This window comes from Polypterus senegalus, chromosome 16, assembly GCF_016835505.1.
Source record: "Polypterus senegalus isolate Bchr_013 chromosome 16, ASM1683550v1, whole genome shotgun sequence".
Lineage (NCBI taxonomy): Eukaryota > Metazoa > Chordata > Cladistia > Polypteriformes > Polypteridae > Polypterus > Polypterus senegalus.
In genome coordinates this window covers 237,100-257,078 of record NC_053169.1, presented here as the reverse complement: position 1 = coordinate 257,078, position 19,979 = coordinate 237,100, and the positions used below count along the sequence as shown (strand labels likewise).

The 19,979-nt window shown below is 46.0% G+C and overlaps 1 protein-coding gene across 4 annotated transcripts in view; it reads left to right on the top strand.

The window, feature by feature from the left end:
* atxn1b (ataxin 1b) overlaps nt 1–19,979 on the top strand; it is a 180,252-nt gene that overhangs the window by 132,367 nt on the left and 27,906 nt on the right. For 3 of the 4 annotated variants that reach the window (XM_039737785.1, XM_039737784.1, XM_039737786.1), the window contains 2 exons: nt 727–784; nt 6,417–6,550. The gene's annotated coding sequence lies outside the window, so the exon portion shown is untranslated. Of the gene's footprint in view, nt 1–726; nt 785–6,416; nt 6,551–12,987; nt 13,311–19,979 lie in introns of those variants that run through there. The other variant, XM_039737788.1, reaches the window with a different exon arrangement.

The following is a 19,979-nucleotide window of genomic DNA, read 5'->3' as shown; positions in this document are numbered from 1 at the left end:
TCGCGGCTTTGCTACCGAACATTCGGTTGGCGCACTAATAAGCTTGGCCTATGGCACGGGGCACCTCAGACCAGTTTGTATTCCTCTCGTTTTCTTTCTGCTGAAGTCCACTATTGCACCCCTCGTCTTCCTCAGCAGGGTAGATCACCCCCAGTACGACACTCCCTTTGCTTCAACGAGTCCACGATCACCCTGCTTCTCTGGCTCCGCCTCCTGGAGTGACACCCCATTCACTCCACTGGGGGTTCACAGACCAGTTTGTCTTCCTCTCTCTGGCCCTCTTGACCCCAGAGTAACCCGACTCTGCTCTCCCTCTTGCTCTCTCTTTTTTCCCCTCGTTTTTCTTCTTCTTTCTTTCTTTCTATTTCCTTCTCTCACTCACTGATCCGCTCGGACCTTTTCACACGTGTGGCTGCTTCCCTTCACGTTCATCAGAGCGTCAACGAGAGATGGCCGCACTGAAGGGTCTGACCCACGTGAAGGACTATCCCAGCCCCTTCCCCTGTCCCATTAAGCACCCCTTGGCCAGGTGTGTCTCTTGTTTCCCCCACTCACCTTTTTATAAAATGGCGCACTTCTCGCCGATCTGCCGCAGACCCCTGACACGCCTGGCCACATGTTTGTTCCCCAACTTACTTCTCTACTCCTGAGCCCTTCAACTTACCACATTTGTGCCTTCCTTACATGGCAGCCTGTTTATTTTGTTTGTTTCTTTTTATTTCTTAGGTTCCCAAAGAAGCAGGCGTTCATTCACTTTTGCAGATGCGCTACGCCACGAATCCTAGTAAGTATTCACCCTTTACTTCTGTGTATATCCCACCAATATTCCACTTTATTGACACCTTATGACTGTAGTGGTGCAGCTCGGGGGAGGAGGGAGGGGGGTCCCCTTTTGTTTGGTTTCCTCTGTCTGTATTAAGAATTGAGCCTTAGGGGGCAGGGCCCCCCAGTTGCTTTCCCAGCACAGGAACTTTGTTTCTATATGATGGAGACCCTCCCACCTTGGCCACTTGTGGTCCCGAACCACTTTCATGTGTCACGTTCCCAACTAGGCCACAGGAACTTGTAACGGTTATGCAAAATATGTGATGCACAAAGAAGAGTGATGCGTTGTGCAGTTTGACGAAGTCACCAGGGACCCCCCCACCCAAACTTCACGACAGTTATGAAGAGTGACACAGTGTGAGTTGTAGGGGCTCTCCAAAGTCCAAGCAACTAACAGACTTGTACAGTGGCCAACCAATCAGTACAAGTCATCGCCTAGCCCCACCCACAAAAGTTCCTGGTTGAACAAAATGTGGAGTTTCTAAAAAGTCCCCGTTTCCTGAAAAAAGGTTACTGCGGTGGGAAAGCACCTGATGACTCGGGGGACCTGAGGTCGAAGAAAAGGACCAGCACTGGGACACTGGGCCTTTACCTTCACTTTGCCAGAAGCTCCTCTCTGGAGTGTCCGTGGAGTCTGCCCTTGGAACTTCTTGGCAGTAACAGCGTATTGAGCGCAGGGCTGTGGATTCAAATTGACGTTGTGATTTATTTTGACCAATAAGGTGATATTCGATATTTCTTGGTGTGTTTCTCATAGCACATTAAAGGTTGAAGATCAGCACCCTGCAAATGCTTTTGCTGAGCTCATCAGTATCTTCTGTGAAACAGCTGTCGGGTATAATCTATGGCCCCGCCCTTCAGAGGCTCCTAGCCCCACCCATCTTTTTCTGTTGCTTGGTGATGCTCACCATGCAGCAATCTCTTTATTGGAAGGTGGGGCTAAACAAAGAAGGGGCACAACCGCCCTTTGGGCAGCACATTACTCCTTTGTGTTGTTTTGCTGGGTTGCCCCTTCATTTTTGTGCCCAGTTCTGGACGCCTACCTTCTTTTCTTTTAATGGTGTTTGAGCGTTGCATTTCCTTTACAGATGTGAAACATGAATATTCACCTTCACCCCATGGCTTCAGTTTATTGCACCCACTCTGTAAGGGTCCATCATAGAACAGCATTTCTAGATGTAGCTGTTGAACCCACTCTCAGAAGTGCCCTTTTGTTCGCATCATGCCATGCTGGCGCTGCTGGTCCCAATAAAGAGGACAACAGTTGGCACAGATGATGCAGCCGTCCTCATGAGATACTCTGCATCGGCAAAACTTTGTGGTCAGTTTAGAAATTTGCCGGTGTGGAGGGGCATGTGTGGTGTGTGGTTGGTCTGCTCATTATAGAGGAAGGGGAGTCCACGGCAGCACTTGAACTTCCTGGTCTTCTCTTTGTGTTTGTTTCACCATTAAACATGGCCGTCTGTTCTCTCAGCCCACTGTGACCATGAGGGTTTTAATGGACCACCAGCAGCTTACTGGATTAGCGCAGGTGCGAGCCGGCAGGTTATTAGGACGGCTTTTATGGCAAAGACTTCCTGCTCGTCTTATCTCAAGCTAATAAGCCGCATATTCCACATTTATTGATTTACTTATCTGCACAATGGCAGGGCAGATGGAGTTGAAAGGGCCGGACCTGCGATAAGAGCGCCTGGCAAAACGTGGAGCGGAGATGAGCCATCTGTGTGCTGCAGACTCGAGGTCAACATCCAGAACAGGACCGGCTGATCAAGCAGAGCAGCGACACGTTAAGAGAGAAATCAAATAAACACCTGACCACCGCAGATGAGAGAGACTTGAGAGGGAGTTGTGAAAGGCACTATATAACAAAACAGACTGATGTGAAAGGCTCTGTAGAGAGATACAAAGGACACCACAGCATTGACAAATATGAAAAATAATGTATAAGTGATAGTTGGGGAGACAGTCAGCAAAGGCGCTATATAACAGATAAACAGGAAGGGAACTAACAGTGATAGATATGAAAGGCACTATATAATATATAGATAGATATAAGACCACAATATGATTGAAAGACATGAAAGGCATTATATATTAAGGTCGATATAATTGATAGGAATGACAGGCACCATATGTTTAAGTGGATAGGAAACACACGTTATAATACAATGATATGAAAGGCGCTATATAAATGATAGATATGAAAGGCACTCTATGGTAGAGAGATGGGCCTGTAGAGGTTGTGCTTTGACTACAATAAACTTCTCTGGCCACCAGTAAGATGCTCAACAGATGGAAATCATTTTTTCTCTCTGAAATGTCAATTGGCTGAGCACTTTACTTTTCTGTGGTTATCACATTTTTTTGACTTTTCAGAATGTGTCCAGTCATAAGCTTTCAGTTAAGACCAAGCACAATGTTGTACCCCCAGTAGTTCACAAGGTTGCCCTGCTGTATTTCCTTGATAGCCACAGCTATCATTTGTCTTTTTCTTCTTCTTCCCGCCCTATAATCGGCTTCTGCAATTTGCTTCATGCTCAGCAGATGCCTCTGCTCTTCTTTTTCTTCTTCCTATTATGGTGTTCCTTGTTAAATAGTCAGCTTCTGTGATTTGCTTGATGCTCAGCAGATGCCACTGCTCTTCTTTTTCTTCTTCTTATTATTATGGTGCCCTTTAAGTAATCAGCGTCTGTGATTTGCTTGATGCTCAGCAGATGCCGCTGCTCTTCTTTTTCTTATTCTTCTTCTTCCTATTATGGTGCCTTTTGTTAAGTATTCAGCTCCTGTGATTTGCTTGATGCTCAGCAGATACCGCTGCTCTTCTTTTTCTTCTTCCTATTATGGTGCCCTTTGTTAAGTAATCAGCTTCTTTGAATTGCTTGATGCTCAGCAGATGTCACTGGTCTTCTTTTTCTTTCTGCCATTTTACCTTCTCGAATTAATTAATTCAATTAATTAACATTGTAACATACTGTACATTTGGTGTACTACTATTTACAAGCATAATGGATTTTGGGGAAGTTCACAACTAAGACACAACAAACTTACAAGTGGGTCAGTGGGACAGTTCAGCATTTTGGCTCTAATTCGATGTACAGACATTTCTGAAATCCTGTTTTCGCTTTGTCGTGTGCTGCAACAGAACAAAACCTGAAAAATTTGTGACGAGGTGTGGGTTCTCTGTGAAGGCAGCATGCGCTCCCATTCCGCATTTCACGTACGACCCGTCCTGGTTATTTTGTTAAGAGTTGTGTGACTCTTGGTGGACCTACGCAGCTTAACTGAGTAGACGTTTGCCTTTGAAAAGGCCCAGTCTTGAGAACTCTGTCCACTTTCCTCACTCATTGTTTTCTGAAAAGGGAACTTGCACAATCCGTCCAAAAGCCGTGCATGTGACCCGCACCCAGCCGCTTTACAAGACATCTTAGGTTTATTTCCTTCTCATTTCTACTGCGTGGCTCATTTGCTTGCCGTGGAGAATGCCCTCCACTTATGACCAAGTGAGCTTCGACTCCGGACCAGCCACTGAAACTTCGGAAGAACAGAGGTGAGAATGGAAGGGTTGGCAAACCGGGCATTGTTTCCTAGGCATGCTGGGGGGGCCTTGGAGGACTTTTCTTGCTATTCCTGTCTCACTTCCTCCGCTTCCCTGCCTCGTGGGCTTGTTTGGGCAACACATACACAATTCATTCTGTTTTTTTATCTGTTGTGTGATGTCGTTTCTAAGGGCGTGCCAATGTGCCCCCTAGTGGTTTAACACGTTAATTATGAAACGAATCATAAACAGAGCTGCTGCATCTGCTTAATGGGGTCTCAGAAATTGAAGAACTTTGAATTTTCAGACCACATACAGTATACTGGCAAAAGTATTGGGACCCCCCCCCCTCCCACCAACCCCTCTAAATCATTGAATTCAGGTGTTCCTGTCACTTCCATGGTACCTCAGCATGCAGACTGATGGCTTCTACAAACATTTGTGACAGAGCAGGTCGCTCTCAGGAGCTCCGTGAATTCAAGCGTGGCACCATGAGAGGATGCCACCTGTGCCATAAGTCCATTTGTGACATTTCCTCACTACTAAATATTCCACGGTCAACTGTTAGTGGTATGATAACAAAGTGGGAGCAATTGGGGACAACAGCAATCCACCAAGTGGTAGGCCACAGAGCAGGGACAACACATGCTGAGGGGTGCAGAAGTCGCCAACTTTCTGCAGAGTTGATAGCTACAGAGCACCAGCAGCTCAAGAACAGCGCAGCGCATAGAGAGAGAGCTTCAGGGAAACCGAGCAGCTGCGACCAAGCCTGACGTCACCAAGTGCAATGCAAAGCGTCAGATGCTGGGGTGTAAAGCCCACCAGACGCCACTGGACTCTGGAGCAGTGCAGACGTGTCCTCTGGAGTGACGAATCACGCAATCCGATGGACGAGTCTGGCCAGGAGAACGGGACTCGCCTGACTGCATTGTGCCAAGTGTACAGTTTGGTGGATCGGGGGCGGTTTGGGGGTGGTGGCAGTTGGCTTGGCCCCCTTAATTCCAGCGAAAGGAACTCTTAATGCTTCAGCATACAAAGCCATTTGGGGATGGCAACATGACTACAGACACACCAGTGCACAAAGCAAGGTCTATGGAGAAATGGAGGAGCGAGTTTGGGGGGCTGCACAGATCCCTGACCTCAACCTAAAGGACCACCTTTGGGAGACGGCGAGTGAGCCAGGCCTTCTCAGTGCCGACCTCACCAGTGCTCTCCTGGTCATTAAATTCCCATAATTACACTCGCCTTTCCAGAAGAGCTGAAGCTGTTGTACCCACAAAGGGTGGGCCAACTCCATATTGAAGCCTACGTATTAAGAACGGGATGTCATTAAAGTTCATGTGGGTGTAAAGGCAGGCGTCCCGATACTTTAGGCAATAAGAGTGTAGTCACTAGAAATTGAAGTTGGTATTACTGCCATTGCTATCCTAGTGACATACATCATCACAGCATCACGTTGACCCGTTGTGAGAGATTTAGACGGACCGCGATGAAAGAGTCTGAGCGCCAGCCGGTGACTTCACATCGTTTGCAAAGTTTCAAAATGGCCGAACTGTCCTTCCGGCAGGAGAAGGCGGGTCCAGGCGGACGGATGCAGGAAGTGATGTCCGTAGATGTTAAGCTGTCAATCATCTGGTATGCAGAGGGCGGAGGAAGAGAACAGGCTTTAGGACACAGTGCCAACCCCTGGGGCGGCGGGTGCTTAGAGCCCTAAAGCTGTCCCTTGTGTGTAACACCATAGTAGGAAAATGGTCCAAAAAAAATCTCGTTAGAGTGACGCAAGCAAACGGGAGGCGCCTGGGCACAACGTGGCACACCATGGCAAAGGGTCCAAACACCTGTAGGAATTCGGAATCCATTTGGGGACCTTTCACTGTGTCCTTATGGGTAACAGAGTGTCCAACGACGGGATAAAATGTCAAGGTGGTCCATTTCCAAAAAGTGTGGGGAAAGTGAAGGGGTCTCCAGACTGCGATTTACTGGTATGGCTTTCATTTAGAAGGCTGTATGTAACAGGGGGTGGTCCTTAAATAATTATGGTCTCTTTATTTCCCAGGTTTGTCCTCGTAGTCTGTAAAATAAGAACAGTCGTCCAAAGCTTCTGCCGACTGATGGGTGTGAATTGCGCGTCTTGCCCTGCACGTGAAGACTGAGGACGCCCGCAGAGGATCCTGCTCTACGACACATGTGGTATGTCCTCCTTCTTTTACGACTTTGGTGGGATTCCACCAGCCGTTATACGGTATGTCACTGCGAATCCCCTGCTTTCATCCTCCCTGCCCTCTGATGTCATTCGTTCAGTTCCCCCCAAGTGCTGGTTTCATTCTGTATGACATACCTTTTAAATGGCCTCATAAATGGCTTCAGGGACAGTGCCAAACCAAGGGTTCTGATGATACTAATTCCAACAGACGACTTCTAGCATGACACCAGCAGTTGGGTGGCACAAAGGCGCAGCGGTTAGTGCTGCTGACCGGGTTTGTGAACTTTTAAAGCCCGTGGTTCTGTAGGCTTTCCTTCCAAAGCTGCACGTCTTAGTTGGGTTTGCTGAAGTTCCGATGAGTGAGTGTGGCACCTTGACCAACTGAAGCAAGGTGGTGCTGGTGCCAGCTACTAAGTCAGTGAGTTGGCTGCAGGAACCCCCAGAACAGGAAGTGATATCATTGGCGTTCGAGTTGTTGGTTTCCAGATCTGCAGGAGGAAGGGAGAGAAGTGTGTGTTTATAAGGTGGCGCCACCCTCTGGTGTGGGATGGAATTACAAGTCGACAAGCCCTAACAATTGTAACTCCCAGGCATGCACGTGTGACAATGGCAGTGTTTGTTTTACATTTGGGCACCAGGCCCATTGTGTGAGCATTAAATTAATATGGCGTGAGCGTCATCGGGAGGATGAGAACGGCTACATAATACACTTGATGAGTTCAGCATCTCCCATACTTAATTATAAATCAAGTACTAATTGCACCGTTCTTTTTCAAATATATAAAGGCTCGAAGAAATGCCAAATTTAAATAACAATAGACAATTCAAAAAACGAATTTTATAATTAGACAACATCTATTTTAGTAGAACTAATTGATTAATTAATATATTCCCCTCAGATCCAAATTTTAAAACGTAACATCAGTTTTTTTACAAATACAATCGGCACATTGTAAATATTGGTTTCAGTGCGTGTATGTGTGATTTCATTATTTTTATTATCATCATCAACATTTTCATTATTTCAAGTTCAGCTTCAAGCTTATTATCATCTAGACATGCTGTGAAATTCTTTACTTGAATGACTCCTCAGAATAGAAAAAGTCGTATAATAATCAACAAAATAGCCAGAGAAACATCCATAGATGTGTGTGTGTGTGTGTGTGTGTGTGTGTGTGTGTGTGCTGTGCTACCCGTCTAACATGAGTTGAAATCTGCGTTTGCAGTTACCATCTGTTGGAATGTAGTTGGTAACACATACTGTACAGTAATAAAATACATTACTATTAATGTGTTTGTGCCATACAATTCATATGCCTGTGTTATAAGCTGTTTAATATGGGATTCATAAAAGCAGTGTTAATGTCTGTGATGCGCCATCTGTTGGAATCGCAAATGCAATGCATTTTATTGTTACAGATGTTTGTAGTGCGCCATCTTTTGAAATGACAGCGACATAGCAACTGGATAAACACAGAGGTACACAGACACATATCCTTTTATGAAGGTGTATGTGTGTATATATACAGTATATTGTAAGATATGGCCGGCCATGTACCCCAGCCAATACCTCCAGGCCGCCAGATGGAGCCCTCCTTGCAGCGTAGAGGTTCCCCAAATGCCAGCAGGGAATTATGGACAGTGGTCTTTAAATGCACAGCCCTGCTGGATACCATGGGGGCCGCCAGGAGTCGCTGCAGGGAGGCCCAGGGACTATTTTCCCTACACTCCGGAAGTACGTCCCACTCACGTGGACAGAAGAAATGATGTGCTTCCGGGATGAAGAAAAGAGAAGTTTTTACCTGGCCCGGAAGTGATAGAAAGTCACATGGACTGAGGGACAAACACTTCCGGGTCAAGGAGTATAAAGTACTCTGGGAGATCCCAGACAGACGAGCTGAGTTGGGAGGCAGGGTGGCTAAGCGTCTGGGAGATTGGAGGATTTGGTATTATTTATTGTTTTTGGAGTATTTGGGAGTGGAGGCTGCTTTGTGCACATTATTGTTATAATAAATATTATTGGACTTTTACCTGGTGTCTGACATGGTGTCTGAGGGTGCAAGGGTGCGAGCATACCCTTAATCTACCACTATATATATATATATATATATATATATATATATATATATATATATATATATATATATATAAAATGTGTGTGTATGTGTGTTGCATTCTATACTAGCTGTGCTACCTGTCTAAGATGGGTTGAAATCTAAGTTTGCATTGTGCCATCTATTTTGTAATACTGTACACAACACACCTAATGGCCAAAGGTGAGGACGGGGATGTCGATTGACTCGTAAATCAATAGCTTTGAATTTCGGCTCGGCTCCCTCTTCACCACAAGTGATCGGCGGCAAATCCGCATGACTGCTGACGCCAATTTGATCTGCTTATCGATCTCTCACTCCCCCTCACTCGTGAGCGAGACCCTCAGCTCTGCATGAAGCCGCACCTTGTCGCCCAACCTGGAGAGGGCACCCCCATCCTTTTCCAGCTTTTCACACTTGGCCGCAAACCACTCCGGTGCCCACCTGAGGTCACTTTCAAATGAGGCCAACAGGACCCCATCATCTGCAAAAAGCACCAACCAACCCCTCGGCCGTTGAAATTAAGAATGGGGTTGTTAACAAAGGGCAGCCCAGGTGGACCCCCAAACCCCAACACACACACCCACCCACCGTGAATGAGTCTGACTAACAGCTGGTAATGTCAGCCAAGCCCTCACTCCAGTTATATTAGGGACTGAAAATCATCAGCAGACCCCCCGAACAGGACACTCCTGGGGACGCAGTCGTATGCCGTTTCCATCTCTACTGTACATAACACATGTAAGACTGGTTTTCAATACTTCCATGAATCCTTGTGAGAGTAAAGAGCTGGTCCAGTGTCCTACCACCGGGAGGAAATCCCACATTGTTCCTCCAGAACCCGCCATTTTATCAGCAGATGTTCTCCGCAGGACCCCCACATGATGTGTGTATTTGGTTAATTCCCAATTCCAAATGAGTGGCCCCCTGACCAGGACGTTTCCTGCCTTGCCCCGGCTGCGGGTGGGATAGGCTTTGGGGACCTCCTGCAATCCTGAATTGGATTGAGCGTTTTCCAGAACGTACTCTCATAAAGGGCCATTCCATGTAAATAAAGATGGACGCTGCTCTGAAGTTAAGGAATTACACTACACGACTGAGCGATGGGTACAACGGAACGTCATAAAAACGGGGGGGGAAATGTGGGCAAAGTGGAAAGCAAATGCAGAAGCTGGCAGGCCAAGGAGTTTCATGAAAAAAACTGAGACCGACCCCCCCATCCATGCAAGCTGACTCAATGAGAGCAGATGACGTGATAGGAACCCGGATGACGTGGCCGGAAGGGGAGCGACGCTTCACGGCTTCAGAGCCGCACTCGTGTCGTCTGGAATTTGAACTTAATAAACTTGGACGGCTGGAATTCCAGCTGCTTTGCCAGCTGGGATCCAAATGCCAAGAAAAGTCTCGGCCCTCCTGATAATAAGAACACAGTGGCCTCTGCCCCGGTACTCAACCCAAGCCCCCCACCCGTGTCTCATAAACTTTACAAGGATTTCAAAGTTATTTGGCAAATCCGAGCGAGTTTTGGCCTTGTTACATGTGGGAAAATGTCCTCGGCATGGAGAGGCGTGGACTCGTCGTGTTGGTGAACCCGACTCGGAAGGGCCGAGCACCAAGGGCTTATTGTTTTATTTTATACATCTGGGAGCCCCCTGCCCACACTCCGGATTGGGAATCCAGTGGCCTGACGGGGAGCCTGCAAAAAAAAAAAAAAATGTTTGAAGCCCCCGCTGCATAACTGGATGACAGCCAAAGAGGTGAGACTGGCAGCCTGCCTTCCATTCAGAGGCTGACGTGAGTAAAATGGGAGCTCATCGAGTCGATGCAGAGGGGCCATGCGGTGAAGTCGGAGGGCTTAAGATTTGACTGGGAGGAGCAGAAAGACGGAGAGGAATGAGAGTCCCGTACCACCGCTGCCCTCCATGGAGGGGGTGGAGGAGCCGTGGGAGGGGGTGGAGGAGCCGTGGGGGTCCACAAGTAAGTGGTCCACAAGTAAGTGGTCCACAAGTAAGTGGTCCCTTTCAAAGCTAACACATATAGCAGATTGTAACTTAGAAATGAGGTGGCAGCCCCTCTAGAGTTGGCTCCTGCTTTGTACCCGGTGCTGCCGGAAGTGGCTAAGGCGCCCTGCGCCCCCAGATTGTGAAAGTTCTGTCATATAAATATCAGGTTAGATAATTCAGTTTATTTGATTCATAACCCCAGAGTGGTGTACACACTGTATATTTATAAATGTGAATCGAGGTCTTCGAACGTAACAATGCAGTTTGGTGACACGGAGGATGGAGACTCCAGTGCAAGGCATGACAGACTGGCTCTCCATGACGTGTCCTACACTCCCAATTAACAACGGGTGTCGTTAAAGATGATGCCAACTCCACTGAAATATTTCAATAATAAGTCATCTTACTGAGGCAAACCAATTAATTACTTCACACATCTGGTGAGATTCTACCACACTGGCCCTGAATACAGAAACGCTGCTGCCAATCTGTGAATATGAGAAGGGACGCTGCAGGGCCGACTGGTCCTCCCCTCCGCAGGAAACAGGCTGACGGCACATACTGGAAAACTGGCTTAGGGAGACAACGTTAAGGTTTCTTATAAACATTTTGGTAACAAAGCATCGAGAGAAACTTACTGTTCATTTTACGCATCTGCTGGGGCTGTGGCACCCTGGCCATTGATACAGAAACACTGCTGCTAATATCTGAATATGAGAAGGGACACTGCAGGGCCGACTGGTCCTCCCCTCAGCAGGAAACAGGCTGGCAGCACTCGTTATAAGAGGCCATATTTTTGTTGATGAGCAAGTAAATATATTGAGCATATAATAGAAAATTTGCTTAAGAAGACAACATTGTTATAAACATTTTAAAAATATGGTAAAAAAAAACTGCCCGATTTATTTTACAAATCTAGTGTTGCTGTGCTGCACTGACTCTTAATACAGAAAAGCGGCTGCTGATATTTAAATATGAGAAGGGACACTGCAGGGCCGACTGGTCCTCCCCTCAGCAGGAAACAGGCTGGAGGCAAATACATTGAGCCTATGACAGAAAAGGGGTGAATATGCTTAAGAAGACGACACTAAGCGTTGTTAAAAACATTTTAAAAAATATACATTAGATAACATATTACATATTTTACACATCCTGAGGGGCTGCACTGACTCTTAATACAGAAAAGCTGCTGCTAATATCTGAATATGAGAAGGGACACTGCAGGGCCAACTGGTCCTCCCTTCAATAGGAAAGATGCTACCAGCACGTACTGGAAAATTGGCTTAAGAAGACAACGTTAAGGTTTCTTATAAACATTTTAGTAACAACTTAAATCACTGAGAGAGACTTACTGTTAATTGTACGCATCTGGTGGGGCTGTGGCACCCTGGCCATTGATACAGAAACACTGCTGCCAATCTGTGGATGTGAGAAGAGACACTACAGGGCCGACTGGTCCTCCCCTCAGCAGGAAACAGGCTAGTGGCTCGATAAGCAGTGACATTGAGTATATGATAGAAAATGGGAAGAAATGCCAAAAAAGTTGCAAGTTGTGATAAACATTTTAATAATAAGTGAAATAAACTGAAGGATACAAATGACTTGCTGATTTGTAAATCTGGTGGGGCTGTGCCACACTCGCCCGTAATATTTGATTTGATGAATACCTCGAGCGAAGGGACACTGCAGGGCCAATCGGTCCACCTCTCAGGAGCACTTCGGCAGTCAGGCAGCACTTCGTATGAGGACAGTTGCGTCACAACATGCCATCGTTTTTTTTTTCTCGATAAGTCATTACATGGAGCGTGTGATCGTGAGAACTGGAAAACAAAGTTGAAACATTTTAAAAATGAGTTCAAATTGCTGGACGAAACTTAACTTGTTAGTTATTTTACAGATCTACTGTTGCTGTGCTGCACTGGCCCTTAACACACAAAGACTGTCACTAATATTTAGATAAAAGTATCAACAGAAAAAAGAACACTGCAGGGCCAATTGGTCCTCCCTGAGCAGGAAACCGACTGGCAGCACTCGTTACAACATGTAATGCTTTTCTTGGTAAGTAATTCCATGGAGCATAAGATAGAAAATGGGAAAGCTTGCTGAAGAAGATAATGTCGAGGTTTGTTTTAAACGTTTCAAGAAGGTGCTAAACTACGGAAAGAAAGCGTGACTTACTTCACACCACATCTGGTGGGCTTCGCCACATTGACGATTCGTATAGAAATGTTGCTTGTATTGAAACATAAAAATAGGAACACTGCAGGGCCAATTGATTCACCCCCTCAGCAGGAAACTGGCTGGCAGCACTCGGCATAAAGAACTCATCCAGCTTGTGAAAAACACGGAAAGTTAATGTGATCTGTCAGTGTGGAAGGAAGGGGGGAAAGTGTGACGAAAAGCAAATACCTGCAGGGAAGGCATTCTGACAGATGGCTTCTGTCTTTCTTTCTTTCTGTCTTTCTGTCTTTCTTTCTTTCTTTCTTTCTTTCTTTCTTTCTTTCTCCATTGCTATAGAAATTGCGAGTCGGGCAGATACTGGAGTATCCCCGTTGCCATGGCAGCCTGTACTTCAGCCCTCCAACAAAAGCCCGCAGTCCACTCCAAATGTATTTGGACCACTGGAAGTGGCGAGGCGTTTGGCTGAGAAGGTAAGGGAAGCAGCACTCGTCTTGCGCTCTCACGCCGGCCTTTTTGCGCTCAATGAGCTCTTTTATCGACTGGAGTTGCTTTTGTTCTTTTCGCGATCGGGCGCTCCTCGCCGACGGGATTTCTTCCACATTCATCAGTCTAGTGTTCTGCCGGGGGCTGTCCCTGTTCTCTGAAAACGAATGCTTTGTTTTGTTATAACTTTAAAAAAGGCAATAGCATACCATTAAAAGTTTGATGTGGCAGAGTGGTTCGTGCTGCAGCCCTGCAGCTCCAGGGACCCTCGGTTCAAATCCTCCCTTGGTGTCTCTCTGTACTGATCTTGAGAGTCAGGAGAATTTTTTTTTTCCTCTGGCATTTTGTCAGGATGAGTTGCAGATCAGTCAGACCGAGTCTCTGGGGGATGTCAAACTACATGACTAATGAGCTTCATGGAAGTGAAATCTATGAGTGAAAACTGCTAGAAAATGTGTTTAGTGTGACAGGAACTTAAGTGAGCTATCTATCCATTCCACCTTAATAAAGGGGTGTCTGTGTGTCCATCCAGCTGCTATGTTTCCATCATTCCAACAGATGGCACATCACACACATTTGCAGTAATGCATTTTGTTAGACTTAAGTCAATTATCTATCCATTCCACCTTAATTAAAGGGTGTTTGTCCATGTGTCTGTTCAGTTGCTATGACTCTGTCTTTCCAACAGATGGCACATCAAAAACGTTTGTCGTAATGCATTTTGTCAGGGTTAGGGTTGGGATTATGCATTTAATTACTACGCGCGTTACAAAATGCATTCCAATAGATGGTGCTCTGCAAACGTCAGCACTAAGGTCTACGTTGATTACAGTCCGGCTTAGACGGGTTGCACAGCTAGTAATGTGTCTGATCATGTCGCTGACTCCTTCGGAGCATTCTGATTGGTCAGTTTGATTTTGGCCTGATAGGTCAGTTTCGCTGTGGTTGCTCAGTCAAATGCGATCGAGACAGGAAGTGCCAGGCAAGAGAGGTTGACACACATAAGGATACCCGAGGAAAGGTGTAGGAGGAACGCTGAGAGTCGCCTGCAAACACAGGAAATATCCACAAGAATACGAATGATGAATTCACAGCAGGTTATGAGGCCCCATCCACCATCGGTGGCTGTCAAAAAAGCGGACAGGAGGCAAACAAGCCACCTTCAGGTGACAGAGTCTGAGAAGCAGACGTTACAGGAATGAGACTGAGAGAAGAAACACTGAGCACGACAGGTGGGACGAGTGCTACCAGTGGATGTGAGGCTGAAGATATCAAATATATTTAAATGTCTTCAACAACCAGTCTGTGCAATAAAACAATAATGTCTCCATGTGTGTGTGTGTGTCTGGTCCCTCCAAGCAATCTGATTGGTCAGTTTGGCTTTGCTCTAATTGGTCAGTTTCACTTCAGTAGCTCAGTCAAACGTGAACGAGACAGGAAGCGTCAGTAGAGGAAGGCTTAAACACGTGAGGATACATCTAAAATGTGAATGTCTCTGTGGCCAGTCTCTCAGCACAATCTGATTGGTCAATTTGGGCTTTGTTCTGATTGGTCAGTTTCTCTGAGGTTGCTCAGTCCAATGCGATAAAGAGACAAAGTGCCGGTCAAGGAAGTGTAACACACACACACCTACTGTATATAATAAAATGCTAGAGTGTGTGTGTGTGTCTGGTCCCTCCCACCAATCTGATTGGTCGGTTTGGCTTTGGTCTGATTGGTCAGTTTCTCTGTGAAAGTGAAACAAAGTGCCGGGCACGAATGGGTGACACACATGAGGAATGTGAGGGAATGCTGGGATTTGCCTTCAAACACGGGAAGTACCTGCAGGAATGTCGACCCTCAAGCAGAAGGCGTCAGCAAAAATTATTCAGACCCCATTCGTTTTTTTTTTTTGTTTTTTTTTTTTCTTTCACATTTTGCAATTTTGCAGCTTTGTGCTAAAATAATTTCAAATTCGCTCTTTTCGCTCCTTAAACAACACTCAGTACCCCAGGATGAGAAAGTGAAAATGAGATTTTAGAATTTTATATTTATTTTTTTTTTAAATGTATTAAAAATAAAAAGCAGCTGAAATATCAGTTTGATACAAGTGCTAAGAGACCCCTCTTACTCAGACACTTGAGATCTGGCACTGTCATGAGCTTGGTGTTCAAAGCACCAGAGGGTCTCAATACTTTCCAGAAATGCACACTAGAGGGGGAAATCCTATCAAAAACCCCAGAATAAATAAATAAAAAATCCTCGTTGAAGGTTTATGGAAAATTTAAAATGCAAAACATTTTATTACTAAAAATGTTTGTGATGTGCCATGTGTTGGAATGGCGGAGACTTAGCAACTGGATGAACACACAGACAGACACGCCTCCTTTATTAAGAGGGATAAACTCTAGAATATCATCCAGTGCTCCTTAATACGGTCTTGTGAAAAAGTAAATACACCCCATAGACTTATTTTTTTTTTGTTCTTTATTTCGCCTTATACAATTTCTAGTATTAGGAATGTGTTCGTTTTCGCATACCTCTTGGGGGTCAGAGTGCAGGGTCAGCCATTGTACAGTGCCCCTGGGGCAATTGAAGGTTAAGGGACATTGTTGACCTCAACATATTTGAACCCCCAAAGAGCAGATCTTCATGCCAACATTGCCAACCGATAAAGGGGATGGAAGAATTGCCTCCTCCATCATTTTTTCAATAAAAGATTCCATAGATTTAGTGATCTACTGGGTTAGTAAGCCCACCCTTGGCCTTAGAAGCTGGCATTGCCCCCTTTAGCAGAAGTGACTTCTTATAGGCATCGACTTGGTGAAACATTGGACCCCCTCATCCTTTGTTTGCAAAATGTTTGTGGGGTTTTCTTGCATGGAATGCCCACTCCAACATTTCAGTGGGGTGTTGACTATGCCAATCCACAGCCCTCCATGTCTTCTCCTTGAGCCATTCCTTTTGTGGATTTGCTAGGGAGCTTTACATTGTCATCGTTTTGGAAGGCCCATTTCTGGTTCAGCTTCAGTTTTTTGTCGATAGGTGGTCTCGCATTCTGCTCAAGCGCACGTTGATGTGACGCAGAATTCCGAGTTGACTCGGTGACCCCCCCCCCAAGCTGCCAAGGCCCTGAGGCCTTACCTGGCAAAGCAACCCCAGACCAGAGCATTTCCACCACCACACCATGATATGAGGCTCTTGTCCTGAAATGCTCCAACATGTCCACCATTGCACCTTCCCCTTTGTTCTCTTGATGGCAGATGTAGTCCTTCTCTGATGGACCCCAGAGGCTTTCTCCTGACACGCATGTCACATTTGTCCAAGTCTCTTTCTGACTGGTGACATATGCTCTTTGACACCAGCGTTTGTACGACTTGCCTTGCAGATCATGTCATGAAGTTTAGGAGTTCTTGGAGGCGTCTCTCGTAGTGTCAGGTGGTCCGCTCTTGGACTGAACTTGCTGGGCTGGCCAGTCCTGGTCGAATTAGCACTCATTTGAAACCTGCGCCACTTGTCGATGATTTTTCCTTACAGTGGAATGGTCGATTTCAAATCATTTGGTCATCTTTTTTTTAAATCCCTTGGCAGACCCGCTACTTCTTTCCAATGGCCTTGGGGTGGAGATGCCACACACAGCAATAGCACAGAGAACACCAGACCCTCGATATTTCACAGTCGGGTCCACCTGCAGCTTATTGGCACCTCATCTGGCTCACCTCATTCTCATCTGATGGGTCTGAAGTGCTGATTAATGGAGGGACAGACTTACTAAGGCTGCGTTTACGTTCACTCCGATTACGAGAATGAATACACAGTGCCAACATGACGCGTCATTTGCTCAAGTATGTCCTCCTTATCTGTGCGCTACTGCTGGCCTCTTCAGATATGGGGAGAAAGTCGCCAGTTTCCATGGGGGGTATTTACTTTTTCACACGACTTGATTTTTTTTGGGGGGGCCCTGTCACCACCAGGGGGCAGTGTGGTGAAATATTGTCATCCCACCCTGGACTGTCCCCTCGCAGTCTGTTTTTTTTAAAGGCAACTGCTTAGTGCTTATGTTTACAAGAAGACGACACCAAACGTGGACAGAGTGATGGCAGAGCAGACGTCACCACAGCAACAGTAGACGACACAAAACATGGACATTGATGGCGGTGCAGACGTCACCACGGCAACAGTAGACGACACAAAACCTGGACAGTGACGGCAGTGCAGACGTCACCACAGCAACAGTAGACGACGCAAAACATGGACAGTGACGGCGGAGCAGATGTCACCAGGGCAACAATAGACGACGCAAAACATGGACAGTGATGGCGGAGCAGACGTCACCATGGCAACAGTAGATGACACAAAACATGGGCAGTGACGGCAGAGCAGACATCACCATGGTGACAGTAGACGACGCAAAATGTGGACAGTGACGGCGGAGCAGATGTTGCCATGACAACAGCAAGTTCACATATGTGCAGGATGAGCTGAGCACAGGACTTGTGATGTCTGATTTAGGAGGGTGACGGCGCAGGTGACAGTCGCCTCCTTGTCACTGTTGGGGGGCCGCGGCTTAAACCGTTTCTGCTGGTTTTTTTTAGCGCCGTTAATACACCAAGTGCTGTTGTGAAATCAAATATCTGGTGACCGATTTTATTAGCGTCTTTGGTGTGTGCAGGCTTACAACATCGCACAGTGCCTCTTGAAGTGTCACTTTATTTACACTCTGCGATTTTATTAAAAAGTTAAAATAAAAGTTTTTTTGTTTTGTTTCTCTCAAGGTGTTATGTACCAGAAATCACAGAATTTCTTTGAATTGTTTTTAAAACCCCACTTCTTTGTAACTCCCAGTGCAAAACAGGCTGATGAAGTCACCTCGAGGGTGGAAGCCCACCAGCCAGGCAGTGCCCACTAAACCCACCCATCTGATTAAGACCAGCAAATGAACGTGCAGGAGGCCTCGTCACACACATGTGTTTGTGCCTTTGTGCCTCCAGTCTATTGTTTTTACACTTGAGCGCCTCTCTCCACTTGGTATTCATGCCCTACTTTTCCAGTTTAGGGCTCCTCGGCCTGGCGGTTGTGGTCACTTCACCCACCTGAGCCCCGAATGTAAATGCAGAACGACGGACGAGTCGCCCCACCTGTTAATGGCAGGCTGTGGGCTTCAAGCCCCGCCTCTAAACCTGCACACCCCGCCCACCCAGGAGAACATCGAGAACACTGCAGGGCCAATTAGTCCACCTCGTCAACTCAAAAGGCAGAGACACAGAGTTATGCGTACGGCCAAAAGGTAAACGAGTCTTGGTGAGCCCTCAAATATCAAGAATATGATAGGAAGTCAGTGGGACAAACGTTTCGATAAAGTTTTAAATTACAGAAACGTATTACTTGTTTTGGTGCACCTGTGCCTTGTCTGCCCCTTAATGCAGAAATGCCCTTGGCAGTTCTCACATGTTTACTGTTTTTAAAACCTTGGATCCCAGTGGATTGAATTGGACTTTAATGACCCAACAGAAAAAGACCCTTTAATGTCAAAGTGAAAACAGATCTCTGCAAAGCGGGCTACGTGACGCAAAAATATAAAAATAACTGATCACGTAAGACGAGTGTTCTGCCATGGGGGTGAAAACATTTTACAGGCACTGTAAATAGATAGCCAGATGTGAAAGGCACTATATATAATATGTGTGTGTGTGTGTGTGTGTGTATATGTATGTATGTATATGTATCCATCCATTTTCCAACCTGCTGAATCCGAACACAGGGTCACGGGGGTCTGCTGGAGCCAATCCCAGCCAACAGGGCACAAGGCAGGAACCAATCCCGGGCAGGGTGCCAACCCACCACAGGACACACTGTGAGATATATATATATATATATATATATATATATATATATATATATACACACACAAATATATGATATACACAGTAGATATGAAAGTTAATATATACTCTAGTTGATAGATAGATAGATGTGAAAGGCACTATATATATGGTAATAGATGTGAAAGTTAATATATACTCTAGTTGATAGGTAGATGTGAAAGGCACTATATATACAGTAATTAATAGATAGATGGGTGGATATAAATGGCATTATAGAGTATATACTGTAATTAATGGATAGTGTGGTCGAAACAAAACAGTTGGCAGCAGAATAACGTGGCTTGACCAAATCTGGGCATTTCTTCATCTGTGTGACTGAGCAGCTCCTTCCGTTGAGAAGTGACGCCTCCTTCCAAGTGGGCTGGGCTTTTATGGTCCAGGGACTAGAAGGGGCGGAGTCATTTGCCCTAACTTGGTGGTTTCTTCAGACTGTGGATGTAATGGAAGATAAGACAATTAGCGGCAGCGCCCCCTTTCAGTCCAGAGTGGAACCACATACGTGGGAGGAACTCGGAGGGTGACGCTGTGACGTGCATGTGTGACTATATAGATAGATTTGAAAGGCACTATATATACTGTAATTAATAGATAGATGAATGGGTCTGGTACTGAGGGTACTCTTCAGCTTGACTGCGGTGTCATGGAGGGTCGTCCTCCCTAGCTGAGGGTCCACTGCTGTTTTCAGTGTCAGCCTTGGCAGACTGTGAGATGTTAAGGCAAAACCACATGAAGTGTTGGACTGGCAGGGTCTTCTCTAAACTGATGTCACCATCTGCTTTTATAGCCTGTGTG